At 47.3% G+C, this 21,793-nt stretch overlaps 1 protein-coding gene across 4 annotated transcripts in view; it reads right to left on the minus strand.

Moving 5' to 3' along the window:
- The window catches only part of LOC146548505 (zinc fingers and homeoboxes protein 2-like), a 128,900-nt gene that overhangs the window by 94,184 nt on the left and 12,923 nt on the right, over positions 1–21,793 (minus strand). The window contains exon 1 of one of the 4 annotated variants that reach the window (XM_085261799.1): positions 612–1,233. The exons of the other annotated variants lie outside the window; for them this stretch is intronic. The gene's annotated coding sequence lies outside the window, so the exon portion shown is untranslated. Of the gene's footprint in view, positions 1–611; positions 1,234–21,793 lie in introns of those variants that run through there. 4 annotated transcript variants of the gene reach the window in all.

Below are 21,793 nucleotides of genomic sequence, written 5' to 3' on the forward strand. Positions count from 1 at the left end.
TACGGCAGCCGGCTCGTCGCTCTGCACTCGCGGTGAAACGAGGAGCAGAGGACGAGCGTTCAGGTTCAGCGTACCTGATTTTAAGCGTTATTCGTTTCAGGAGTTTTGACCTTTAGAAACTTTCGTTCCTGCTTTCTGTGCAGCACAAAGTCTGACTCATGTTTAATATAATCATTATTTACTCACAGCCAGCCTGGTCACAGATTAACATCGAAACATTATGAAGCTCCTCTAAGAGGGAATCACCGGCAGCATTTTCCCCGCGATGAGCGCCTGTGTGTAGGTTGCTAAAGCTCTGCGAGTGAGTGGATGAGATCATCAGAGGACTGCAGCGCAGCAGGGAGACACACACACACTCAGAGACAACAACAGGTCTTTTCCACAGAGTCTGGATCCCCCTCAGGACTGACCTCATCCTCCATCCATCACCAACCTGATACGAAGCAGCTCTGCTCTGGGACCAGTGTGTGTGTGTGTGTGATCATCTCCACTCTTACTGTGTTTATTTGTGCTCTCCTGTACAAATGAATGGGCTGTTTGTGTAACGTGTGCATACATATATGGAAATAGAAGCAAAACAGAGTGCGGCGTGTTGGCCTGAGCTCTCTTACACAAGCTTCCTTATCATTTCCTGAAATCATCTTCGGGAACAGTTCTCCACGCTTTCCAGGAAAAAGGGAGCTGCTGTCAGTCGATGCCTTCCAGAAGGTTCTGGTGCGATGCTACTTTTCTCTGTGTTAATAATTCCAGACATTGTAAAAAGAGCTCCGACACCACCGACTGAAATTCAGCCTCAAATCCTGACGGAGCCTCCACCGTGTTTCCCAGATGACTCACACAGATGCTCCATCAGCCCCGTTTCCTCCGATTATCTGTCCTTCTGTAACTTTCATCCCTCAGCCTTTTCTTCCCGTTTCCCTTCCCTACAAATGGCTTCTTGACAGCCGACCTTCTTCAGACACTGCTTTTGTCCTCCGATTTCTTTAAACTTTTAAGGACACTGAAATATGCCAACATTTCAGCTAACAGCTCTTCAGGAATCAGCCTGTTGGTGCAAAAACACTATTTTATGTCAAACTGTATTATCTTTGGTATTTGTCACAGATTGAACTAAAGAAATGAGAACAAATGATGTGTTTCTGTGACAGGCTGCTGCTAACAAAGTGCCTAAAGATACAATTCTTCTGTTGTGTAGACACAACACCGATTCATCCTTTTCATGCCTGAATGACTCAAATTGCAGAGCTAAGTGAAGGTGATCAGGTACAAAGACCGGAGGGAAAAAGCAGCCCAAGACCAAAGAAAATCTTTGAAAGACCTTCAGAAGGCCGGCTGTGCTGTCTGAGTGACGTGTATGATAATAAAGCACACTGCTCCTCTGCATGCAGCGTCCCAGGTCTCCTGGTGTCTAAGTAAACCGTCGCCCAGGTCATCTGCACGAATGAGCTTGAGCTTGTTGGACCGGAGCCTCCTCAGACTCTTTGCTCTCAAACTCAGTTTCTGAGACTCTGACTCGTGCACACCTACGAGGGCTCTACACCTGCCCGTGTGCACTAACCCTAACCCTTCCACGACACGTTCGGCCGTCCCTGCTCTGTTAATATAAAAGTGTCACCGGGATGAATTCCCCTACACGCTGCACTTCCTGCTGCTGTGGCGTAGCGACTCTCGGATTAATGCCCCGCCGCAGGACGCGGCCTCCGTCTGTTTTGCCGTCCGTACCTCTGTGCCGCCGAGCCGCCTAAAATATATTTAGGCGGCAGCGTTCATCTGGATATTTTGCATATCTTAATTAGTGCTTACAAAACATGCAAATCAGCCGGTCGGCCCCAATTAATTAGCTTTGTGGGCTTTCTCCTGAAGTGGCGGTACTGAGGGGGCGTCTGTCTGTCTGTCTGTCGCTGTTTTTGTCCTAACCTGAATTTAATCAATCGGGTCAATTAAAGCGCAGATTCCTGTTTACAGTAACAGCAGAACAGATCTGAAGGTGCAGGGCTGCTTCCTGTGAAACAATGTCCTCTGATTCGTTTCACACGAGGTTCGTTTCAGCGCCACAGCTCCACTTGTTATTTGTTTTATTAAAACTGAATCACAGTAATTTCTGCAGTGCAAGAAAGATCAGCCGGCTGCAGCGGGAGAGAGGTCCAGGTGTGTGCGGCGAGCACGCCATCAGTGCATGCACAAAAGTAATGTTTGAATTCCACTTTGTCTGCACTCATTTAGCAACATGCCGAGGTCGACCGTACGGCCAGATCCATCCAGCACACAGGACGCGGCTGGATTACAGAGTGCAGCTGACGCTAGCAAGTTAGCATCCGCATGGTAACCCATCACAGACAGACAGGGGGCGCTGCAGCGCCAGCATGTGGTGTGTGGCACCATAACAACTTTTAACTGGCGTTAACATTAAACATCCTCTAGAATAAACTATGAATGATTTGTTTGTGGGGATAGGTTAATTGATTAATCTACATTGACCATAGGAGTGAATATGAGTGCGAATGGTTGTCTGTCCCTGTGTGTTGGCCCTGCGACAGACTGGCGACCTGTCCAGGGTGTACCCCGCCTCTCGCCCTATGACAGCTGGGATAGACTCCAGCGCCCCCTGCGCCCCTGAAAAGGATAAGCGGATGGATGGATGGGTGATTTGTTTAACTGCTACCCACTTTTTTTGTGGTGCAAACTCTGACCCACCAAGCTGTAGACGACTCTGGGTACCAAACATCCTTTAGCAAAGACACAATTTGTCTTTGGAAGTATTAGCACAGGTGTGATTAAAGCCAGTGAGCTACAGAAAGTTTTCTCCACATGTGCAGTTCTGCGGAGCCTCTTTAAAGTTCAGCTCTGGTTCTGCAGCTCATGCAGGGTGGGAACAGAGACCGCAGCAGGCCGCAGACTGACGGGAGCTGCTCACATGCTCGGAGACCAGGAGTTACATCCAGTAACCGCCCCTTCCCTGTGGCTGCAGAGAGAACAGCACACCCCCACACTTAAACTGCATTTATCTGATGAGTGTCTTTTATACCTGTGTGCAGCCACGTCTGCATAAGCACATGAAAATAAAATGACTGAACATCAGTGACATCACTGCTGTCAGGCCTGCTTCAGTCTCAGCTTCCATCCAGCCTTCGTGATCCTGGTGTTCAGTACCTGCCCGGCACTGAGCAGCGAGCACACAGCCGGAGAGCCGCCGGTGCAGAAAGTGGAACATCTCGCAGCTAAAGATCCGGATATTTTTCCTCAGGAGTTGGTAGAGACCCAAACTGGGAACTCCTCGGCTCAACAACCATGGCCTGATGGCTTCTGGAGGTTACGGGCAACAGGAACAGGAAGCCAAGGCCCCAGCATCAATCCCTGCTGTAAAACAGCACCAAGTGGCCATTAGAGGAACTGCAGCTCCCTGCAAGTTTGGCTGCTTAAACTCGATCCTCGGAGTAACCGGCCGGTTTGCAGAGCAGAGTTTCAGGAAGCACAGAATAACTCTCAGCATGTTCAGGAATCCAAGGAGGATGTTTAATACACGGCCTTATTTTCACGGCGGTGAAACGTCGAGGAGCTCTGACAGGCGTTCTCTTCACCTTGAAATCTGCTCCACCAGTCTGACTGGTGCTTCATCGTGCCAGCAACTCCAGTTTGCTTTTAGAGGGAATTAACTCTGATATACAGCTCTCTGACTTCACCTTTTGTTTTACTTTACTCGGCTAAAAACATCAAATGTGGCAAAAATCTGAAGTTTTAAGGAAGTGAAGAAGAGCTGTGTTTGTTTTTGGCTTAATGACAGCATATTAGTGACACTGTGGGGATTTCCACACAACGACGGTGACACGAGACCTGCTGACAGACAGTAAGCTCAACGTTTCTCAGTGAAATCGGAGCGTTTGTGAACGCGGATTCAAACAGGACTTCATTTATTCGCTGCACTCCTTCCTGCTTTAGCTCTTCCTGAAACACGCCTCCAAAGACTATCTGTCTTTCATCTTCATATCTGTCAAACACCGGGAAGCTCGTCGGAGGAATGCAAACGCCCCACAGCAGACTCGGTTCAGGTTTGTTTAACATGCCTAAAGAGATCTCGGCGATGCGGGCCCGTCACTGGTCTTCATGTTCTCCTGTGTGATGTCGTACAGCTGACAAGTTTGTCTTGAGATTCTGGTATGTCTTGATTTGATTACGTGGCTCCAGTTCTGACATCAGATCATTAGATAAAGCTTGCTGATGTGCTTTTCGCAGACTTTGAGTGTGGAGAAAAGTAGGCAGAGCTTTCACAGCTGCACTGCTCTCCAGGAGTTTTTTTGACGTAGTTTAGGCCGCACAGAATATTTATTTCTATTTCTATTCATTAGCTTTGTTTATGGACACTGATGGAAATATCCCAAAGCAGCCAGTGTTTTTTAACCTGGCATTACTTCAAATCCAGTCCCCTGTTGCTCTCCAGAACCCAACTTTAATATACACATGCTTTGTTTATGCACAACAATACACAAGGAGCTCAGGTTTGGGACATCTTTCAGGTCCAACATCGACCCCCAAACACTCCCAAGTGTCACAAATAAGCATGTTACAGCCTGCTATGAAAAACAGCTTTGGTGCGTACAGGTAAACCCACTCGCCCGTCACAACAGCTGGAAGGGGTTACATTTCTACACCTCTCACTTGTTTGGAGTTGGTGCCTTTTTAACAGAATTAATAGATTTTTAAAAACGTGGCTCGTTGTGGATTTTACTAAAAGAGCATCCAAGAAGTTTACAACATCCCCACACAGCGACCGGGAAACTCCCACTCCACCCTCCAGAACCTCGTCCCTGGACTCAGAGGTGCTAACTCCCACCCCAGCTGCCCCAGCTGGAGATCGTTGCTGGATGAAACCAAATGACAAACATCTGTGAAGAGCTGAGATCCTGAGAACACCGAGCCCTCCACCCTCAGCTTCACATCAATTCAATTTTATTTATATAGGTAAAGACCCTGCAGGAGAAACCCCAACAATCAAACGACCTGCTGTGAGCAAGCACTTGGCGACAGTGGGAAGAAAAAATGCCCTTTTAACGGAAAGACACCTCCAGGCTCAGGGAGGTGGGGGGTGAGGGGAGGACGACAAGACAAAGACACGCAGTGGACGAGAGCCGGAGGTTAATAATGACGAACGCAGAGGTGTAAACACACAATCAGGGTCAGCAGAGCCAACGCCCACAAGTCTTCCTTACTGCCCGATCGCTGGGACCAAACATCCACATCAGGGTCGATGCCCACAGACATCCCAGAATCCAAAAAACACATGCAGGAAAGTCCCACGCACCCCAGCTGGTCCAGCATCCAGAGCTGGTCCAGAGTTCCAGGACCAGGACAAAACCGCATCTCCTGAATCGGAGCTTCGCCTAACAGATGGACTCTCCTCTCAGCACGCTGAGGGTTTTTGTTTTTGGACAAACTGAACAATAATGAGTGTATCTTATTAGCTTCATGGGAAGCAGCCAGCTCAGCTCGCGACAGCCACCGTGACTACATCTGCGTCGTACATTATCTGTACCGCACCTGAACGCTGGATTCATCTAAATAAGAGAAATGATCACGAGCTGAATGTGTTCATGTTAAACAACAATGAGGGAAAAGCATCTGTGCTGCGGAGGCGTGCACGTCTCACCCTTTATAGGCCGTGTGCAGGAAAGCAGCAGCATCATTCATTTCCTTTAAGCGCTCTTTAAAGGCCTTTAACATCCACATTAATCTGTGCACCCTCCCCGGGCGAGCAGCGAGCGTGTACACTCTCGCAGTGAAAGCCGATACGTCACGCGCTCCTCGCCTCCTATTGGTGGGTGCGAACACACCCCCTTCATTTCACTTTCGCTGCTGTATCTCCATATTAACCTTCGTGTAAATGTGACACCTCCCTTTCTCCCCTCCCCTCCGCCTCGTCGGTAATCCGGCGGATTCATCCAGATGGATCGTGGTGTTAAAAAAAACAAAAAGAGCGCCTGACAGTCTCGCTGCTCGTGGTTTTTGTGTGTTTTAGCTAATTAATGTCTCAAGATTAATGTGTGAAATGGTGTGAAAACATTACACATTCTGTATTTAAACAGCCACACTCTTTTGCCTCCTTCCAGCGCGTTCATTAATGTCATTTTTTGCAGCAGTGCGAGCCGCTCGGATGTGGGGAAACAAACTGTTAAAATGGTGACAAGTCGCCGGACTTGGAACCAGACTGCGGGGTCGGGTTAGTCTGCAGTCTGGAGGCTTTCGTCGGGTTTTTTCTGGTGAGGGGGAGAGGTATTCGGCTGGAGCCTGGCTCCTCCACTCATCTGCATCTTATTTGAATTTCCTGCTTGCATAATTCCTCGGTTAATGGGGAACTGCTCGGCACCGGCACAGCTGTTTTGCCTTTCCTGCCTGGCAAGACGCCGCTCGCTCAGTGAGGGGAGGAGGGAGGGACGGGAGAGGGGGTGAAGGGGGGGGGGAGGAAAAAAATCTTCAAAAAGAAAAAATCTGCAAGTCATGTGGTGCAAAAATACAGTACAAACAACGTGTGATCCCCCGAGGACGGAGGAGGAGGAATGGAGTCAAACACCCACCCACTGCCTGCTTCACCCCCCCCTCGCATGTACATACACACACACACTTTGATAGCACCACACCCCCTTCGCCACAGCCACACTGAGCATGTGCAGTGATGGTGATGAGCCTCTCCTCTTCCTCTCCCACCTCCCCCTCCCGTCCGCCTCCTCACCCAATCCTCAGCTCTGCCATGCTGGTCCTATAATTGGTTAGTAACAGGCTTGGGCAGCACCACCGCGTTGCACCAGTCGGACTTCTACCAGCCGCATTAGCGTGTTTATGCATTCGCAGCCCTATTAGAGGCTGTTTGTTCGCTCATTAGCAAACCTGAGCTGGAGCTTGAACCTTGCCACAGCCGCGTTAATCGCCGAAAGAACGGCCGGCGTGCTGGAATCTGTGGCGGCGACCTGTGGAACAGTTTGTCCTGAGCCCACGAGTATTTAGATCAAGCTCCCACTGTGAGGCCGATGTACAGTTTGTGTGTTTTTGGTGGCCGCCTCAGAGGTTTTAGCCTGGAGAAAAGGAAAATCCCCAGCACGGTTACTCGACTAACACAGATTTAGTCAGAAATAAAATGCAAGGATTTCAGTTTAAAGTCGAACCCAGAGAAACGCTGCCAAACAAAAGCCTGATGCGTGGATTCGATTTATGTGATGTGTTTTTAAAGATGGGGCTTCGTGTCTGCGTTAGACACACACAGGCTGTGTTAAAGAGCTAACAAATTTCCTGCTGCACATTCTGCATTCGTGCATCCATCATGTTGACAGAGCGGTTTTCCTTCTTGTTTTTCGTGTTTGCCGTTTCCCAAAAAGATACTTTTTCTGTTTCAGCCCAAGAAGCATCACCATAAAATTACAACATGTTTCCATCCATCATCTTCCACTTATCCAGTCACACCAGCAGCAGGCTGAGCAGGGTATTCCAAACATCCTTTCTCCCTAGAAACACTTCCCAGCTCCTCCTGGGGAGGACATCTCCAGGCATTCCCAGGACAGATGAGATACATAATCTCACCACTGGGCTCTGGGTCTACCCCAGGGTCTCTTCCCAGTTGGGCGTGCCCAGAAAACCTACAAAGGGAAGCACCCGGGAGGCTTCCTGTGTGGCGGGAAAGCTTCTCCGAGCATCCGCCAGATATCCGAAGTCCTCGTCCGTCTTTGAGCCGAGCCATCCTCCAGAGGAAGCTCGTTCAGCCGCTCGCATTCGTGACCTCTACCCTGCATACCCACCACCGACGGGGGCATGCAGGGCAGGCTGACCCCCATCATCGCAGAATAAATGCTTATGTTAAACTTGTATTAAACCATAAACAGCCCAACCCTGCATCAGCACTGTGCAAAAGTCCTGAGTCACCCCTCATTTTTGATGTTTGGTGGAAAATTAGAAATGGGTGCTGTGATTTAAACATCAGAGACACAAACAGAGTTTGTGCACTTCTAACTTTAAAATGAGTATCTGATGTGAGCAGCTCTCTGTCAGCTCTGAGAGGATCTTCAGGAACATTTCTCCAGACTTCCTGAAGCTCTTCTTTGGATGTTTCTGCCTTTTGTTCTGCTCTCTGTCAGGATGCTGAGGCTCTGCGGAGGCCCATCCATGACTGATACACGTGGCTGCAGACTCCTCCCCCTGACGACCTCGTGCATGCTGACCGTGACTTGGACCCATCACTCAATCAGACCTGTTACTCTAGCCAGTGTTGGGTGGGCCAGATGTGGCCGCACTGTCACTGCACACCTGACATCTGGCCGTGAAAGGTGGACGTGCGGCTGTGACATGACATCCTGGTCACATTTCAATCATTTACTGGGTTTTTGGGGATGAACCTGTTAAAGTGACATTTTGATTTATACGTCAGAGTGTGCCGAGTACTGCTGCACTGGTTTTGAAGTGCAGGTTTTAGTGAACCGCTTGTTTGAAAAGTGAAATAATCTGGGGGTGTAGAGTTAAAAAGGAGTGTGCTTACTTATTTATCCCCCCTGTTGCTGCTCATCTGCGCTGCAGGCTATTATCCACGAGCTGCAGAGCACACCAAACACCAAACCACAGCTCAGACATCAGGTTCTCACGAGGAAGATGATATCTCAGGTTCTGGTGAATTTTCATAATTCTTCCTGGTTGAGCGCAGGCCGCTGGAAAGTGACCAAACAAGATCACACCGCGTACAGTAGGACGATGAGTCTGTGTTGCATGTTTGACAAATCTCTCTGTGATCTGCTTCAAAGCAACTAATAAACCAAACAAACCTTGTTTCAATCAAGAAACACTGGTGTAAGTCTCACAGAGAGGGAACCGAAAGCTCCTCACATCAGTGAAATCCTCCAATCAGGCTTTGGGGATTAGCCTCCAGCAGCCATGAACTGTAATAAATGATGGCTGAGCTGTTGGGAGGAACATCTTCAGACTTCAGATGACCACTTCGGGCTTCACGAGGATGCAGAGGAGCACACGTGACCTCTCCACTCAGAAATCACACACAAAAGAATGTTTTTCTAACCACATTTCCCCATAATAAAAAGGCGATCCGCCGATAGCCGTCTGTACATTTATGGGAATGCTGCAAAGAGGAAATGCTAACAGCTAATTCAGCGTGCCGAATTGGCCGATTTGGCAGTTTGCCCAAAGATAAACAAATACAGGCTTTAAAAGTCAGCTGGGTTTACACTGGAGTGATTTACAGGCCGGCTCTAAAGCTGACATTTGAAGCTGCTGTTATTACACATTACACCTCGCTCCTCTTCCAGCCGTTATTCTGGAGACGTGAATGAAAAGCTCGACGCTGACGGGTCTGCTCAACTTTTTATTGTTGCTGCACAATTAAAGCAGGATTCCTGCAGCCGTCCGCACACTTTAATACCGCACGTTGTGTGCGTGCGCCGGTAAGCCTTTTGCACACTTGCACAGACATAATATAATCAATGAAACCTTATTAGATGTTTTTACTGTGTGTGCGTTTCCAGATCAGTCACAGCTGTTGTGTCTGTTTTTATTACTTTCTCAGCAGGTGGGGAAGCCTCTTTTTTTCCTATTCGCTCTTTATTCAGCTCGTCGCCTCTTTGTCCCGTCCTGTTATTAGCTCGGTCGAGCACCGGTCATCCTGACATATTGAGTCCTCAGCAACACGAGATTTCTGCTTTCCCCTCACCAATAACTCGAGGGGGATTTCACCGCCGTCCAGATCAGTAATGAAATCTGCGGCGTCTTTGTTATTCAGCTCCACTCATTGTTTTTGGTTTAAAGGCAGAAAGAGCAGATTGAATGTGAGGCGCTCCATCTATCACAGCGTTTGTTAATAATGCAGTAACATCCAAAAACACGGTGATCTGTACCTCCCTAATTAAAATCAGGCTTGCAGATGTTTTCCTGCCCCTAAAGTCCCCCGTTTGTTTTTAAGGTTTGACTTAAAATGCAAGACTTTGCTGGCTTCACTTGATAGTTGGCTGAATATCTGTGGAGGTTTTCTACATATACTTGGCCTCCAGATGTGCTCAGAGTTTTTGCAGATGTTTTCCCTGCCCCCTCAAAAATGTCCCATGTTGGGCTTCCTGTACATTTTTATGCCACTTAAAATGCACAAATTTGCCATTTTTCCTACTTTGAATTGATGCAAACACGGGCGCGTCCCGCCGTACTGACGCCGCCAGGTTCCTGCTGACGCATGAACGTGCTATAGCATGATATGAACATTAGTGCAGCGTGTTTACTTTACGACAGCAGCGACACACATGGCTGAAAGCTGCTGGCTCGGCTGTGGAGGAGTCGGCTCCAAAGGCGCGAGCGCCTTCGGTACAGATGGTTCTCCCGTTTATAAGAAAGAAAGTTCCCACAGTACCACGACAGCTTGTTCATGACCGCTTCAAGCACTTTAAATGAAGGCAGCTAGCTGGAAACCTGCAAAACTAATGTTTAGAGGGAAAAGCATTCACCCACACATCAACTTCAGACATCTGTCCTCTTAACTGTGGACTGCAGCCACAATAATGAGGACAAAATGAGGTTTTTTCCACTGGTGGACACGAATGAGCCGATAAAAGTGCAGCTTAGAAAAACTACTCATTCTGCTCAAACTCCATTTTTCATCCTTGGACTACAGAAGCTTTGCACGAGTCAAAGGTCTTCATCTTAAAGACAGCCAGTCCCAGTAACTTTAGCTCCTCCCCCTTTGAGAAAACATCTCTTGATTGGTTGATACCTAAAAACACAACGTTTGAACAACAATCATTCAAGTGGGCGGAGTTTTTTGCCTGAGATGACCATATTAGGGATATCCCCTCTCGATGACGTCGAGACTGAGTGTTTCGAACAATCTGAAGTCCAAGCTGCTGGCTAACAGACATTAGGACCATTTTAAACGCGCCCTGCGGTGCCTTGTGAGCAGCGACGTGCAACAGTTGTTGTCAGCACCTTAGCTCCTAAATACAGTTCTTGCAGGTTGTGCAACTTTTTTAACCTGGTGTGGTGAGTTGCAGCTGGGCTGAGTATGCGATTGCGGCAGATGGCCGCCCCTCCACGAGATTTTCCTTCCTACTGTCGCCGAGTGCCTGTAGGCAGTCGTCTGACTGTTGGGGCTTTTCTGTACTACAATACAAAACGGTGTGAGGGGGCTGTTGTTGGGATTTGGTGCCACAACAATTCAACTGAACTGAATTGGAATCATCTTGCATGTTAATGATTCAGTACAGAAGCTCAGAGACTCGCAGATTATACAGGAGATGAAAACATTAAACTTCATCCTCGCTATATATAAGAAACAGCAGAGCAGGTCCTGCTTACCATTAAAAAGCTGCTTCTGTTAACCACATCATCACACCTGCACTTGTTCCTCGGGTCTGTCATCTTACCCACTGAGGCTGTTTTGGTGCGAGTTACACATTTAGAGACACGGGCTGCTCTCTTTTGAATATAATGGACCTAAATGGCACTCGCCTTGATGGGGAGGTGCTCGAAGCACCAAAAGCGTGTTTGAAAACCTCAGCAGCAATCTCTCTCTCTCGCTCTAGAAATCATGATGCTGCGACCCAAAATAAATCCACAAACTTGTTGTGAGCAGTTTCATTTGGGAACCATTTTCTTTACAGAACCAGAGCCTCCGACCGACGCGTCTGATAGGTCGATATAATCTTTCTAAACATTAACAGAAGTTCTTTAACTGCTATAGTGTCTGTTTTCATGTATAACATCTATTTAAATCAGGGAAGGCTGTCCTGCCTTTGCAAACAGAGGAAACTGCTGACCTCTGACCTCCTCTCTTGTTGCTTCCTTGCTGCTTCTTCTCCCTTTGCAAACCTCTGAGTCTCTGCATTGTGACATTAAAAAAAGGAAAATCAGCCAAGGTCCCAGATGACACAGCCGACTGACCCGACTTATCTTTATCATCTTCCCCTGTAGGATGAAGCGCAGGCTAATAATAGCAGTGTGAAAACTTGGCCTATAGCCGTACGTTCGGCCTGGTTTCGATGTCGCGCTGCACACGACGCTGCACAAGCCTCACAGTAGCCTCGCTTCTTGCCTCCTATGCTTTAATATATCTTTGTTTATTACAGCGTGTGTGTAATGTGTGTGTGTGTGTCAGCTTTAATATGGCTGCACAGACGCTAACCGGAGCTAATACAGAACAATGTCCTGAGCTACAGGATAATTATCACACAATGATGTTAAAAATCAGGCAACACTCAACTCGGTGCTGTCGGTAAGGATCACAGTGATGGCACACACACACACACACACACACACACACACACACACACAGTTTAACAGCATGAGTGCGCTCTGATAGGCTGGAGAGCAGCAGGGAGTGAGGATGGAAAAGCAACCAATGAGGGTCGAGGATAGGTGGTCAGCCTACAGTGGAGAGCCAATGGAAAGGCATCTGGGGCTCCCAAGAGGCGGGGCGTTTGAGCTCTGCCCTTCTTGTTTTGTGTTTTTGGCTCAAAGTGGGAGCCACATTCCTGCCGTTCCCCCTGCTCCATTCCTGGGCTGGTGGCAGGGTTCAATAGGTGAAGCAGAGAACTGTGGGAAACTCGGGAGGAGGAGCGGGGAGCGCCGTTAGCACGAACATGCATGTCTGCAAACCTCAGGAGGAGGCAGCCGAGCAGAAATCAATGCAGAGAAGAACAGACGACCAACATCAACCTTGGCAAAACTATTAAAGGACGATGAGAATGCGTTTCAGCTCTGCGAGGGCAAGAGGAAATACTCAGATTACAATCACAGGCTGCTCCGCAGGCCTGAGCTTTACTCATTAATGCAGCTGAAACTTCCGCCTTTATAAAAATCAAACAACTCCGACAAAATCTCACTTTTCCTCACGTCCAAACTTTCAGTATCCAGCTTTTTATCGGCCATTAAAAGAAGGTAGTCCTGCAAAAGTAAGAGAAACCTTCACCACCGGGGGCAGCGTTTATCCAGCGTGGTCTGAGACACCGTTATCAGAACTTTAGATATTTCGTTTTAACTCTACCCGTGTCCTGAACACGCTTTGCCTTTTCACAGCCCACCCAGCGACTTGGTTAAATAAAGGTCACCAACTGCTCAACAACAGGTTGCCAAAGACAACTGTTTACTCCTTCAGCGTTTGCCAGACGTGGCAGAAGGCTGTGGTTGCCCATAGTGTGAAGATGTTGACTTGACTGCTCAGCGAGTCGTAGTTAAACCGTGAGAAGCATGTGTAATTCCAGTTTGTGTTTTCCCAGCTTAACTGCAAGTAGTTAGCAAATGTTTGCAGACCAGTCAGTGACCTGCTAGCAACCAAAGCAATCACGACAAGGTTTTATGGTGCTGCACTCTCTGTATGACCAGCTTCCCCTAGCAACAGCCAGCAACCACTCACAAATCACACGAGGGATACGCATTTTTCCCTAGCGACAGGAGGTTGCTGACCGGTCTGCGGGTCTGTGCGACCGAGGTCCTAACGTCCACCCCCATTAAGATTTTTCACCAGCCTTAAAACTCAGACGAACATTTTAAACAGACCCTGAAACACCAAAGGTTTGAGACTTTGTTTGAAGTCTGCTAGTTTCCCCCTGCAGTCCTCACCTGATGCTCGCTGTGTGATTTTTGTCTGTGAAAAATGTTCTCAAAAGTCTCAGCAATCAAAAAACACCGTCACTCACTTTCACACAGCACAACTGCTCAGGTTAACTCTGACTCTAATACATTAATGGGATTTGTACGATAATAATCTTTCATAATGCATTTCATGTAGGTTCAATAAAGAAAATCAGCAGTATTTCTGATTCACGGTGGAAAGAATGTGTTCTCTAAGAAATATGAAAGGTATTCAGCTCGTATCATTAAAGAAAAACCTGAGAGGAACGAGAACATTCAGTCCCCGAATGCGGCTAAACGCTGCTATGTAACCATCGGACACATCGCAGAGCCTTAGATCCAGGACAGAGAGGTCAAAGGTTAAAGTCTGCCTTATTAAACGATCTTGGAAGAGCGAGAGAAATGGAAAGAAAATTGGAAACGGCGAGCTGAGGAGAGGAAGGATTTTATTTTTACTTCAGGATGGTGGAAAGGAGGAGGAGGAAACTGGAGACGGGTGGATGATTGAGGAGGAACAAGACGAGGACGCGAGGTACTTCTCGAACAGATGAGTTTTCAACCTCCGACACTCAGAGGAAAGTGACTGCGCTCTGGAGTGGGAAGGTCATTTCGGTTTGGAGGAGACAGGTGGCGGAGCGGCGAGCGCTGATGAAAGAAAAGTCAGGTTTAACAGGCCTTGGTCAGACCTTCACTTTCACTTCATCTTTATTTTCTGCACTAATTCAACACCCAGTTTGCAGTCTGATGGCAGGCTGTGAACGGCTAAGCGATCGCTTTGATTTGAACCCCTCCGGCTGATACCAACAGCCAGTTTGAGCTTATTGCACATATTTTGGGCAGATGAAAACACACCGGCCCGCACGTACCGGGAGGATGCAGCACGAGGCCGCTCGTCTCGTTCTTACACATGCCGATCACTGCACGTGTCGGGGTAACACTTTAAATGAGCACAACTTACCATTTTTCTGCAGCTAAATCATCGTTTTATCCACAAAGTGTCAGGAAAGGTTAAAGATTGCCAATTCTAGGGGACTGAGAGGAAATAAGTTTGGCTCTAAATAAAACCCCTCAAATTATTAACTGATTATAAAAATTGCTGTTCTTTCGGTCCGTCGACTAGTTCACTTCATATTTTAGCGTTTAATATTTTTACTGATTAGCGTTCAAATAATTTTCTTGGTTAAATTAAATCAGAACGTAATGAAAATCCCACCAACAGTTTCCTTCAGTTTGATTTAAATTGTTTTTGTCCAAATTACAATTAGAAAGAAACGAGTCTCTTTTACATCCAAACACAATTTGTTCATGTTTTTCCAACGTTACCTGTAATGCACCAAAGAACAACAGTCACATGAAGGTCCTTTATACTGCAGAGACCCAACGATAACAGGGAGAAACCCCCAACAATCAGATGACCTCTATGAGCAAGAACATGGTGACGGTGGGAAGGAAAAACTCCCTTTGAACAGGAAGAAAGCTCCAGCAGAGCCAGGCTCCTCTGGTGGCCGGATGGGGACGAGGGGACAAAGACACACCTGAGATTCAGAAACCAGGAAACATGTTTACCTTCAAGAATTTTAAGGCGGTCCAGCAGTTGGTTTGGTTTTTTGTTGGTTTTAGTGGATTCGGTTGTTATAATTCGGAGGCTAAAGGTAATACAATATAAACAACCCTTTTCTCTACAGTCTGAATGACACCTGAGGACGCCTCTTCACAAACTCCCTATAAAATTTGTATTTACAATTATGCATCAAACAAATGGCGCCCAACAGCAGAAGTTTTGCCCCTCAAGTCTTCGGCTTTCCACCAAAAACAACGTTTAAGGTAAAAACGAACCAGTTTGGGCTTCTTATCCAGAGTCCAGAGGGAACATCTCCAAAACCCCATCAAATATCGACAACCTTACTTTACACGAGCCAGAGAATAGCAGCCTTGAAACAACGAGTGAGCAAACAATAAGATTACTAAGCCCGGACTCTAAATAAATCCTGGAGCACAGCCTCCATTTTAAAATCACGCCAGCCTCCTCGGTGAATTATAACAGACTCTTCCGGGGACCTCCGGGGTGGAAGAGGTTAACCGAAGGTGTACTCGGTAATTTGGGTTTCGATGCAAATGAGAGACTTGCGCTGAGCAGGAAGTGATGTTCCTACCAGCCAAACTGGCTCGGTTTGATTACATCTGGTAGGTTTCTCTGCTCCGCTGGTGATTCTGGCAGTTTGGCAAGAAACCAGCCACTCAGGGGCCTGCACGCCGTTTGGAAAAAAAAAAAAACATTTAAATGAAATTAATTTGGCTAGTAAAAGAGCAAGGAGTGGCTGATGGATTTGGAAAACCATCTGCTGCTGTGACCGGCGAAGAAAGACAGAAGTTCATTTCCTGTCGTGGTGATGAGTCAGGCGGAGAAATGGCAGGATGGTGCAAGCCCTGCACTGCCGCCCGAGCCTATAAATAGTCCCTGTGGTTTATGCCTTGTCTGCACGTCACCAAATCGTGGAATTTTCGACCACATTAAAAGCTGAAGTAGGAAACTGAGAACCAGAGTTTGACTTGCTCTGTGCCCAAGTTTATACCTCCCTGTGTGTCTGTATACAGACTGACAACAGCACACATGCCACAGCGAGGCCGGGAACAAAGGACAGCAAAGGTACAAAATGCCACTTTTGTTTGTGTTGGACGGGCTTTCTGTCCAAGTTTACATTTGGCTTCCTCTCCCATCTTCCCTGTGAGTTTTCCACTGTATATACACCGTCTAATGAAGCAGAATGGAGGAAAAGCAGCCTGTGAGGCAGAGACGCTTTCAAACGCGCCCCATTAGACTAAATTCAACAGTTCTTCAGACGCTGTTTGATGAATCTCGAGAAGACGGCACGCAAACCGCTAAAAATGTCTTTTTAAGCAATTACATTTGGGATGTTTGTCTTTAGACCCGTGCCGCCTGACAAAAGACGAGCCAGCCCTGCTCGCTCTTATTTTGAAGCCCCTTCGCTTCCTTTGACTGGCAGAAGTGACAGAGAGGTGCCGTGGAGTAAAACCTGAGCACTTTAATGGCTCTTTACTCAGAAACACACACTCGGGGCGTGCACGGGCTCGGTGTGAGATATTAATGTGAATGTTAGGTAGCAAACAGCGGGAGCTCGGCTCTCTGCACAAACCCAGAGACTGTCTGTTCAGATTTCTGTAACAGCCGCTCTGCAGACGGAGAAAGAGGTCACTATGACAAATACCTGCAGTACACTGACCTGCAAACAGCGCGACTCTGCAGGGTGGCAACCAGGAAGAAGACAAAAGCTCTGTCCAGCTGCTTTCAAACACGGCAAAGCAGAAAGACTCGGCTACAGTTTAAAAAAGAAAAAGGACTTTACAGATTTTACAGTTCAGGACGGACGATTGATTTCGCCAGTAGACTTTCTGTTGTCAGGAGGATACCTGGTTACTCTGGTAACCTCTGATTACCCACCGGGTCAAGGGTCAGGCTATCAGGACAGCGTTGAAGTGTGGCACAAAAACACAAAGATTCATTAGGCTTGAATGTGGACACAGCTCACACAGTGCTAATACGGGTCTGTGGGCCATTCCACAGGATCCTGGAATACTGACGGTCATCAGATGAGCAGCGCTCGGTGCTCGGACAGGCGTGTGAACGTGCGTGCCTGCTGGTGTTGGTCAGAGGGGCCGATGGCGCGATATGGCAGCCTCGCCTCTGTCAGTCTGTCCCAGGGCAGCTGTGGCTACAGCTGTAGCTGCCTCCACCAGTGTGTGAATGAATAGTGGCATTGTAAAGCGCTTTGGGTGCCTTGAAAAGCGCTATATCAATCCAATCCATTATTAAAACGATCAATAAAATCTTTAAATGAATTCTGAAGTTGACAGGAAGTCAGCGGAGCGAAGGTAAAACTGGAGTGAACGTGTTCACGTTTTCTCGTGTCAGATGCAGAGACGGTGACTGTGGTGAACCCACAATAATCCTGACCTTTCATAATAAGAGCGTGTCCTTCAAAGTCGTAAGATGGATCGTTTTGAGTTTTTACTGTTTATCAAAGGTAAAGAGCCGTCACCAATCACAGCCAATCACAGACCTTCAGCTGGTCGGCGCTGGTCAGGTTTTCTTTTCTTTTAATAAAGAACATTAATATTTAAGCAGTTCTGAGTCTTTAAGGCAGATTATTAAACATTAGGCGACACCAGTCAAAGGTTTGACCTTGTTGTGGTTTCTCTGGAAGCTTAAAGTGGAAACGGAAAACAGCTGCCTTCAGAGTAAAAGGTTTAAGCTTTAAGAAACTCTTATTTTGAAGGTGAATGTTTCTTGTTTGTGCTTTTAAAACGATGATAAGAATTGTGTGCAGTAAATGTGCACACGTCCTCCTTCAGCACATCCAGCTCCTCTGAGGTCTTCCTCTTCCCCTCCTGCCTGGCAGCTCCATGTGTCCACTCTCCGTCCTCTCCACGTGTCCAAACCATCTCAGCCTCGCCTCTCTAACCATGACCCCAAAACTGAGGGGAGGCCTAAGATTGCTTTTTGAAACTAAAGGAGCATTTAGCCCCAGAAACGACGCCAACAGGCAGAAACAAGCCGGCAGTTTAAAGCACTTCTGCGGTGGCTTCACCTTTGAGGCTCACGTAGAGTCTGAAAAGGCCCGAGTACGAGAATCAGAACCCGTTTTCTGACACGATTCAGTCGATTGAAGCTCAGCTAAAGCTTCGCTTGCAAAGGTTCAGTACGCATTCACATCTGGAGCTCCGGCACAAAAGAATCACTCACGCTTTAAGGAGCAGCCCTGGTACCATTCACAAGCCTCGCTCACAAACGCCAATTTAAGCCAAGAAAAATGAAAATTTGAGTATTATGGCACTGAACCCGCTGAAGGCCACAGTCATCTGGTGTAAGCAGCTCCAGTCATTTGAGAGTTCAGCACTTTGCTCAAGGGAAGTCGAGGAATGAAAACCTGCAGTTAATAGTGATCTGAATTGGTTCTAATTTCAGACTCATTTCAGCTCAACATCTCGGCCGCTGAAAGGAAACTCTGGCCTCGTTCGCTCTCTCACACTCGCACACACACTCTACATTCTTCATTTGTATGTTTCCACACGTGCGGGGCATACCAGGACCTGTTTGCTTTACTTCCTGAAGCTTTTCAGCGCGCACGTCCCCTGCCTGTTTCTGTAGATTTGTCCTCTCAGCGGCCGTCCGATCCCGCTCGCATTCGATCCATTTCTGTTGACGGACGGATCTTATCGGGGATCCTGCAGCTCAGGTGTACTCTCATCGATCGCGGCATCGTTTTTCGACTTTGAATCCCCTGATATTATTTTCATCTTCGCAACAACTTTCCTTCCAAAAATGTAGACGGGACAGTTTGCTGAGTGGAGGAACGTCTTCATCGCTGCGTCTGAAATGGATTCTTTCATATGAGACGAATAAGCCTCCGTCGGGGAGTATCGCATTGAGCGCGTTTCGGTGCGATGGCGGCCTCGGCAGCGGGGTTTGTTGAGAGTTAAGAGTGAGTAATGTCTATTCTGAAGACTCTCCTGATGCTGGGGTACATCAGAGGGCAAAAGTAAAGTAGCTCTACCAATCAGGTTTTAAAAGACAGTGCAGGCTGGATGGATGCATCACCAGCTCTTAAGAGTCGGCGCACATCATCATGGAGCAATCATCGCTTTTTCCCTACTGCTTCTACTGAGAGTCGTTTTCAGGACCGCTGGCTGCTTAAACACGGAGACTATTTCAAAACATATTTGTTGGAAAGAAAAACTATCCAGAGAAAAAGATTTTCACTCCAAGAACATAAAAAACCTTCAACTGCTTTAACAACACTTCTTTATTTTGTTTTATACCGTCCTTCCAGCTTCTCATTATCAGGGTCGCAGGGGGGTGGAGCCTATCACAGTCTAACACAGACCATCATTCACACCTACAGCCAATTAAACCAACATGCGCGTCTCTGGTCTGTGGGAGGGGCTTCAAATACCCCACTCTGGGCCTGAGCCTGGAGTCGCAATAAGCAATTTTTTTAACCTGCTTTTTTAAATCTAAAGAGAATGGCGCCAGCAGAGCCGCGGCGGTTCACACCGTCACACCTCCGGGCTGAGATACGGGCCACGTCATGCATCAATATCCACTCACATCGTTCAGCAGCTCCTCGCTATGACTGCAGCCTTTCCATCGGGAAACTTTACGATTCCCCAAAATGCTTTCACTACGAGCCATTTAAGCAGAAATATTATAGAAATTTTACAAGTAGCGTCCACCTCGACTCTGGTAATACAGACATTATGTCCCACTCCTCCCATTTGCAAACCCACCTGAGCTGCTCTGATTGGTCGGTTGTAGCTCAGAGCAGTTTTCCCTTTGCTGTAATGCTGGAAGTTCGGGGCTCCCGATTTTCAGATTTTCTCAATAAAAGTCTTCAAAGGAGAGCTTTGGTCTCACAGTGCTGCAGCTGTAAACCATTTCCCGTTTACACCGAATCCCACAGGATCCAGATTCCTGTGATTCCTGAGGAGCAAATTCAGTCGGTGCAAACGTCTCCAAAACTGGAACTTTCTTTTTATCGAGTTCATCCTGCAGGACGGCGTGTAAAAGAAACAGCTGTGCCACTCGAGTGAAATGTTTCTGCTGTTATTTAATGGGATAAGAGGGGCTGAGTTATGATATGTAAATAATAATCTTATTACGCTGAGAGCTTCCACATTAAACACCAACACAAAGCAGGCTGAGCTCTGCTGTCTTACCAACTTCAAACAAAAAGGGCTGAATTAATCTAAGAGGCGCAGACCTATCCTCACCAGATTTACTCCTGTTATCAATATTATCACCATTATTATCATCGTCTAGGATTCATTTCTAATTCCCAGCAATTTAGGCCAAAACTCGTCTGGGAAATAAAAGGGGGGAGCAGCATGTTGGGTGCCAGTTGGCCTCCTCCAAACTGGCAGCAAAGACGCAACAAAATGCAAATAAATCAAAAGAACACCACAGCTGAACGAGGAACACGTCCCACAGGTAATCAGCCCAGCCAACATTCACTTTCTCTTCTTTTACTTGTTTACCAGGTAATAAAAAGACAAACATTAGGAAGATAATAGTCATAATGCTGCTAATTTATTGTGATATTTTATGGACAAAATGCTTTTTGGATTTATTACAATTAATAATAAAGGAGCTCTGAATAATTAGTGGGGATTAATTCAATAATTACAGAGATTATTTGATTATCTGAAGATGGGACGGAGCTTTGTTTAAAGGGGAAACATCCCGAGTTCTGTCTTTGTTCTGCAGATCTTTGGGTGTCCAACGCTTCTGCAAGTTTTTCATTATTTATTAAAAAACAAACAACAGCCGAACACGGTTTTAGCTGCTGGAGTTTTGGGAAAACATGTTACTTCTTCTTCTGCGATCATGACGCGATGCCGGAAGCTTTCGTCCCTGCAATCACTGGGAAATAATGTTAGACCAGAGTTTGATCCTCTTGGCCCGACGACGTTTCACAAGCCTGTAGAAGACCTGGTGATTAATTCCTCTTTACTCCGCCCGCAACGCGTGTCCGAGGAACCGGCAGCTCCAGAAGCACCGCAGACCAGCTTTGCTCTCCATTCATGTGAGATCTTCATTTTCCAACCCTGCCTAAACAACACGCAGCTGCAGAGGTTAACGGTTCGATTCCCGGTCCCACCTCTGCAGACAATGAACGGAATATTTTAAGTAATGCACTATTTTTATGTTCCCCATCCCCAAACACCAGTGAGCGGCCACGTTCTGTCCAGCTTGCACATGTTTAAACAGGAACAACAGTCTGCAGAGCGGCAGTCGTCTGCAGGCACATACGAACTCGCTGATGTTCAGGACCGAGACCCGGCCTGGACGGCACCTGGACCCGCCTCCCTGCATGCAGAGCTACGAGCTCCACGTTCCACCTCAGAGGCGTGCAGACCACTGACGAGGAACCGGTTAATGTTCAGCCCTCCACACCAAGGTGTTCAACTTTAACTGCTTTAACTTTAAACATTATAACCACATGGGAAAGAGGCCGACCCGGGGCCGACACTCAGTGACCTGAAGGTCGACGCTTTGGTTAATAATCCTCCTTTTACTCTGCTCGAGCTAAACGAGTGTGTTGAAAAGCAACACAGATCCTGATACTGAGCTTCAGGCTACGTCCACACTCATGTTTGAAAACACATCGCTTTCTCCCGTCCA

Source organism: Mchenga conophoros, linkage group LG22 (genome assembly GCF_057382185.1).
Source record: "Mchenga conophoros isolate Kocher_MC1m ecotype Shallow Benthic linkage group LG22, M_conophoros_male_GT1.1, whole genome shotgun sequence".
NCBI lineage: Eukaryota > Metazoa > Chordata > Actinopteri > Cichliformes > Cichlidae > Mchenga > Mchenga conophoros.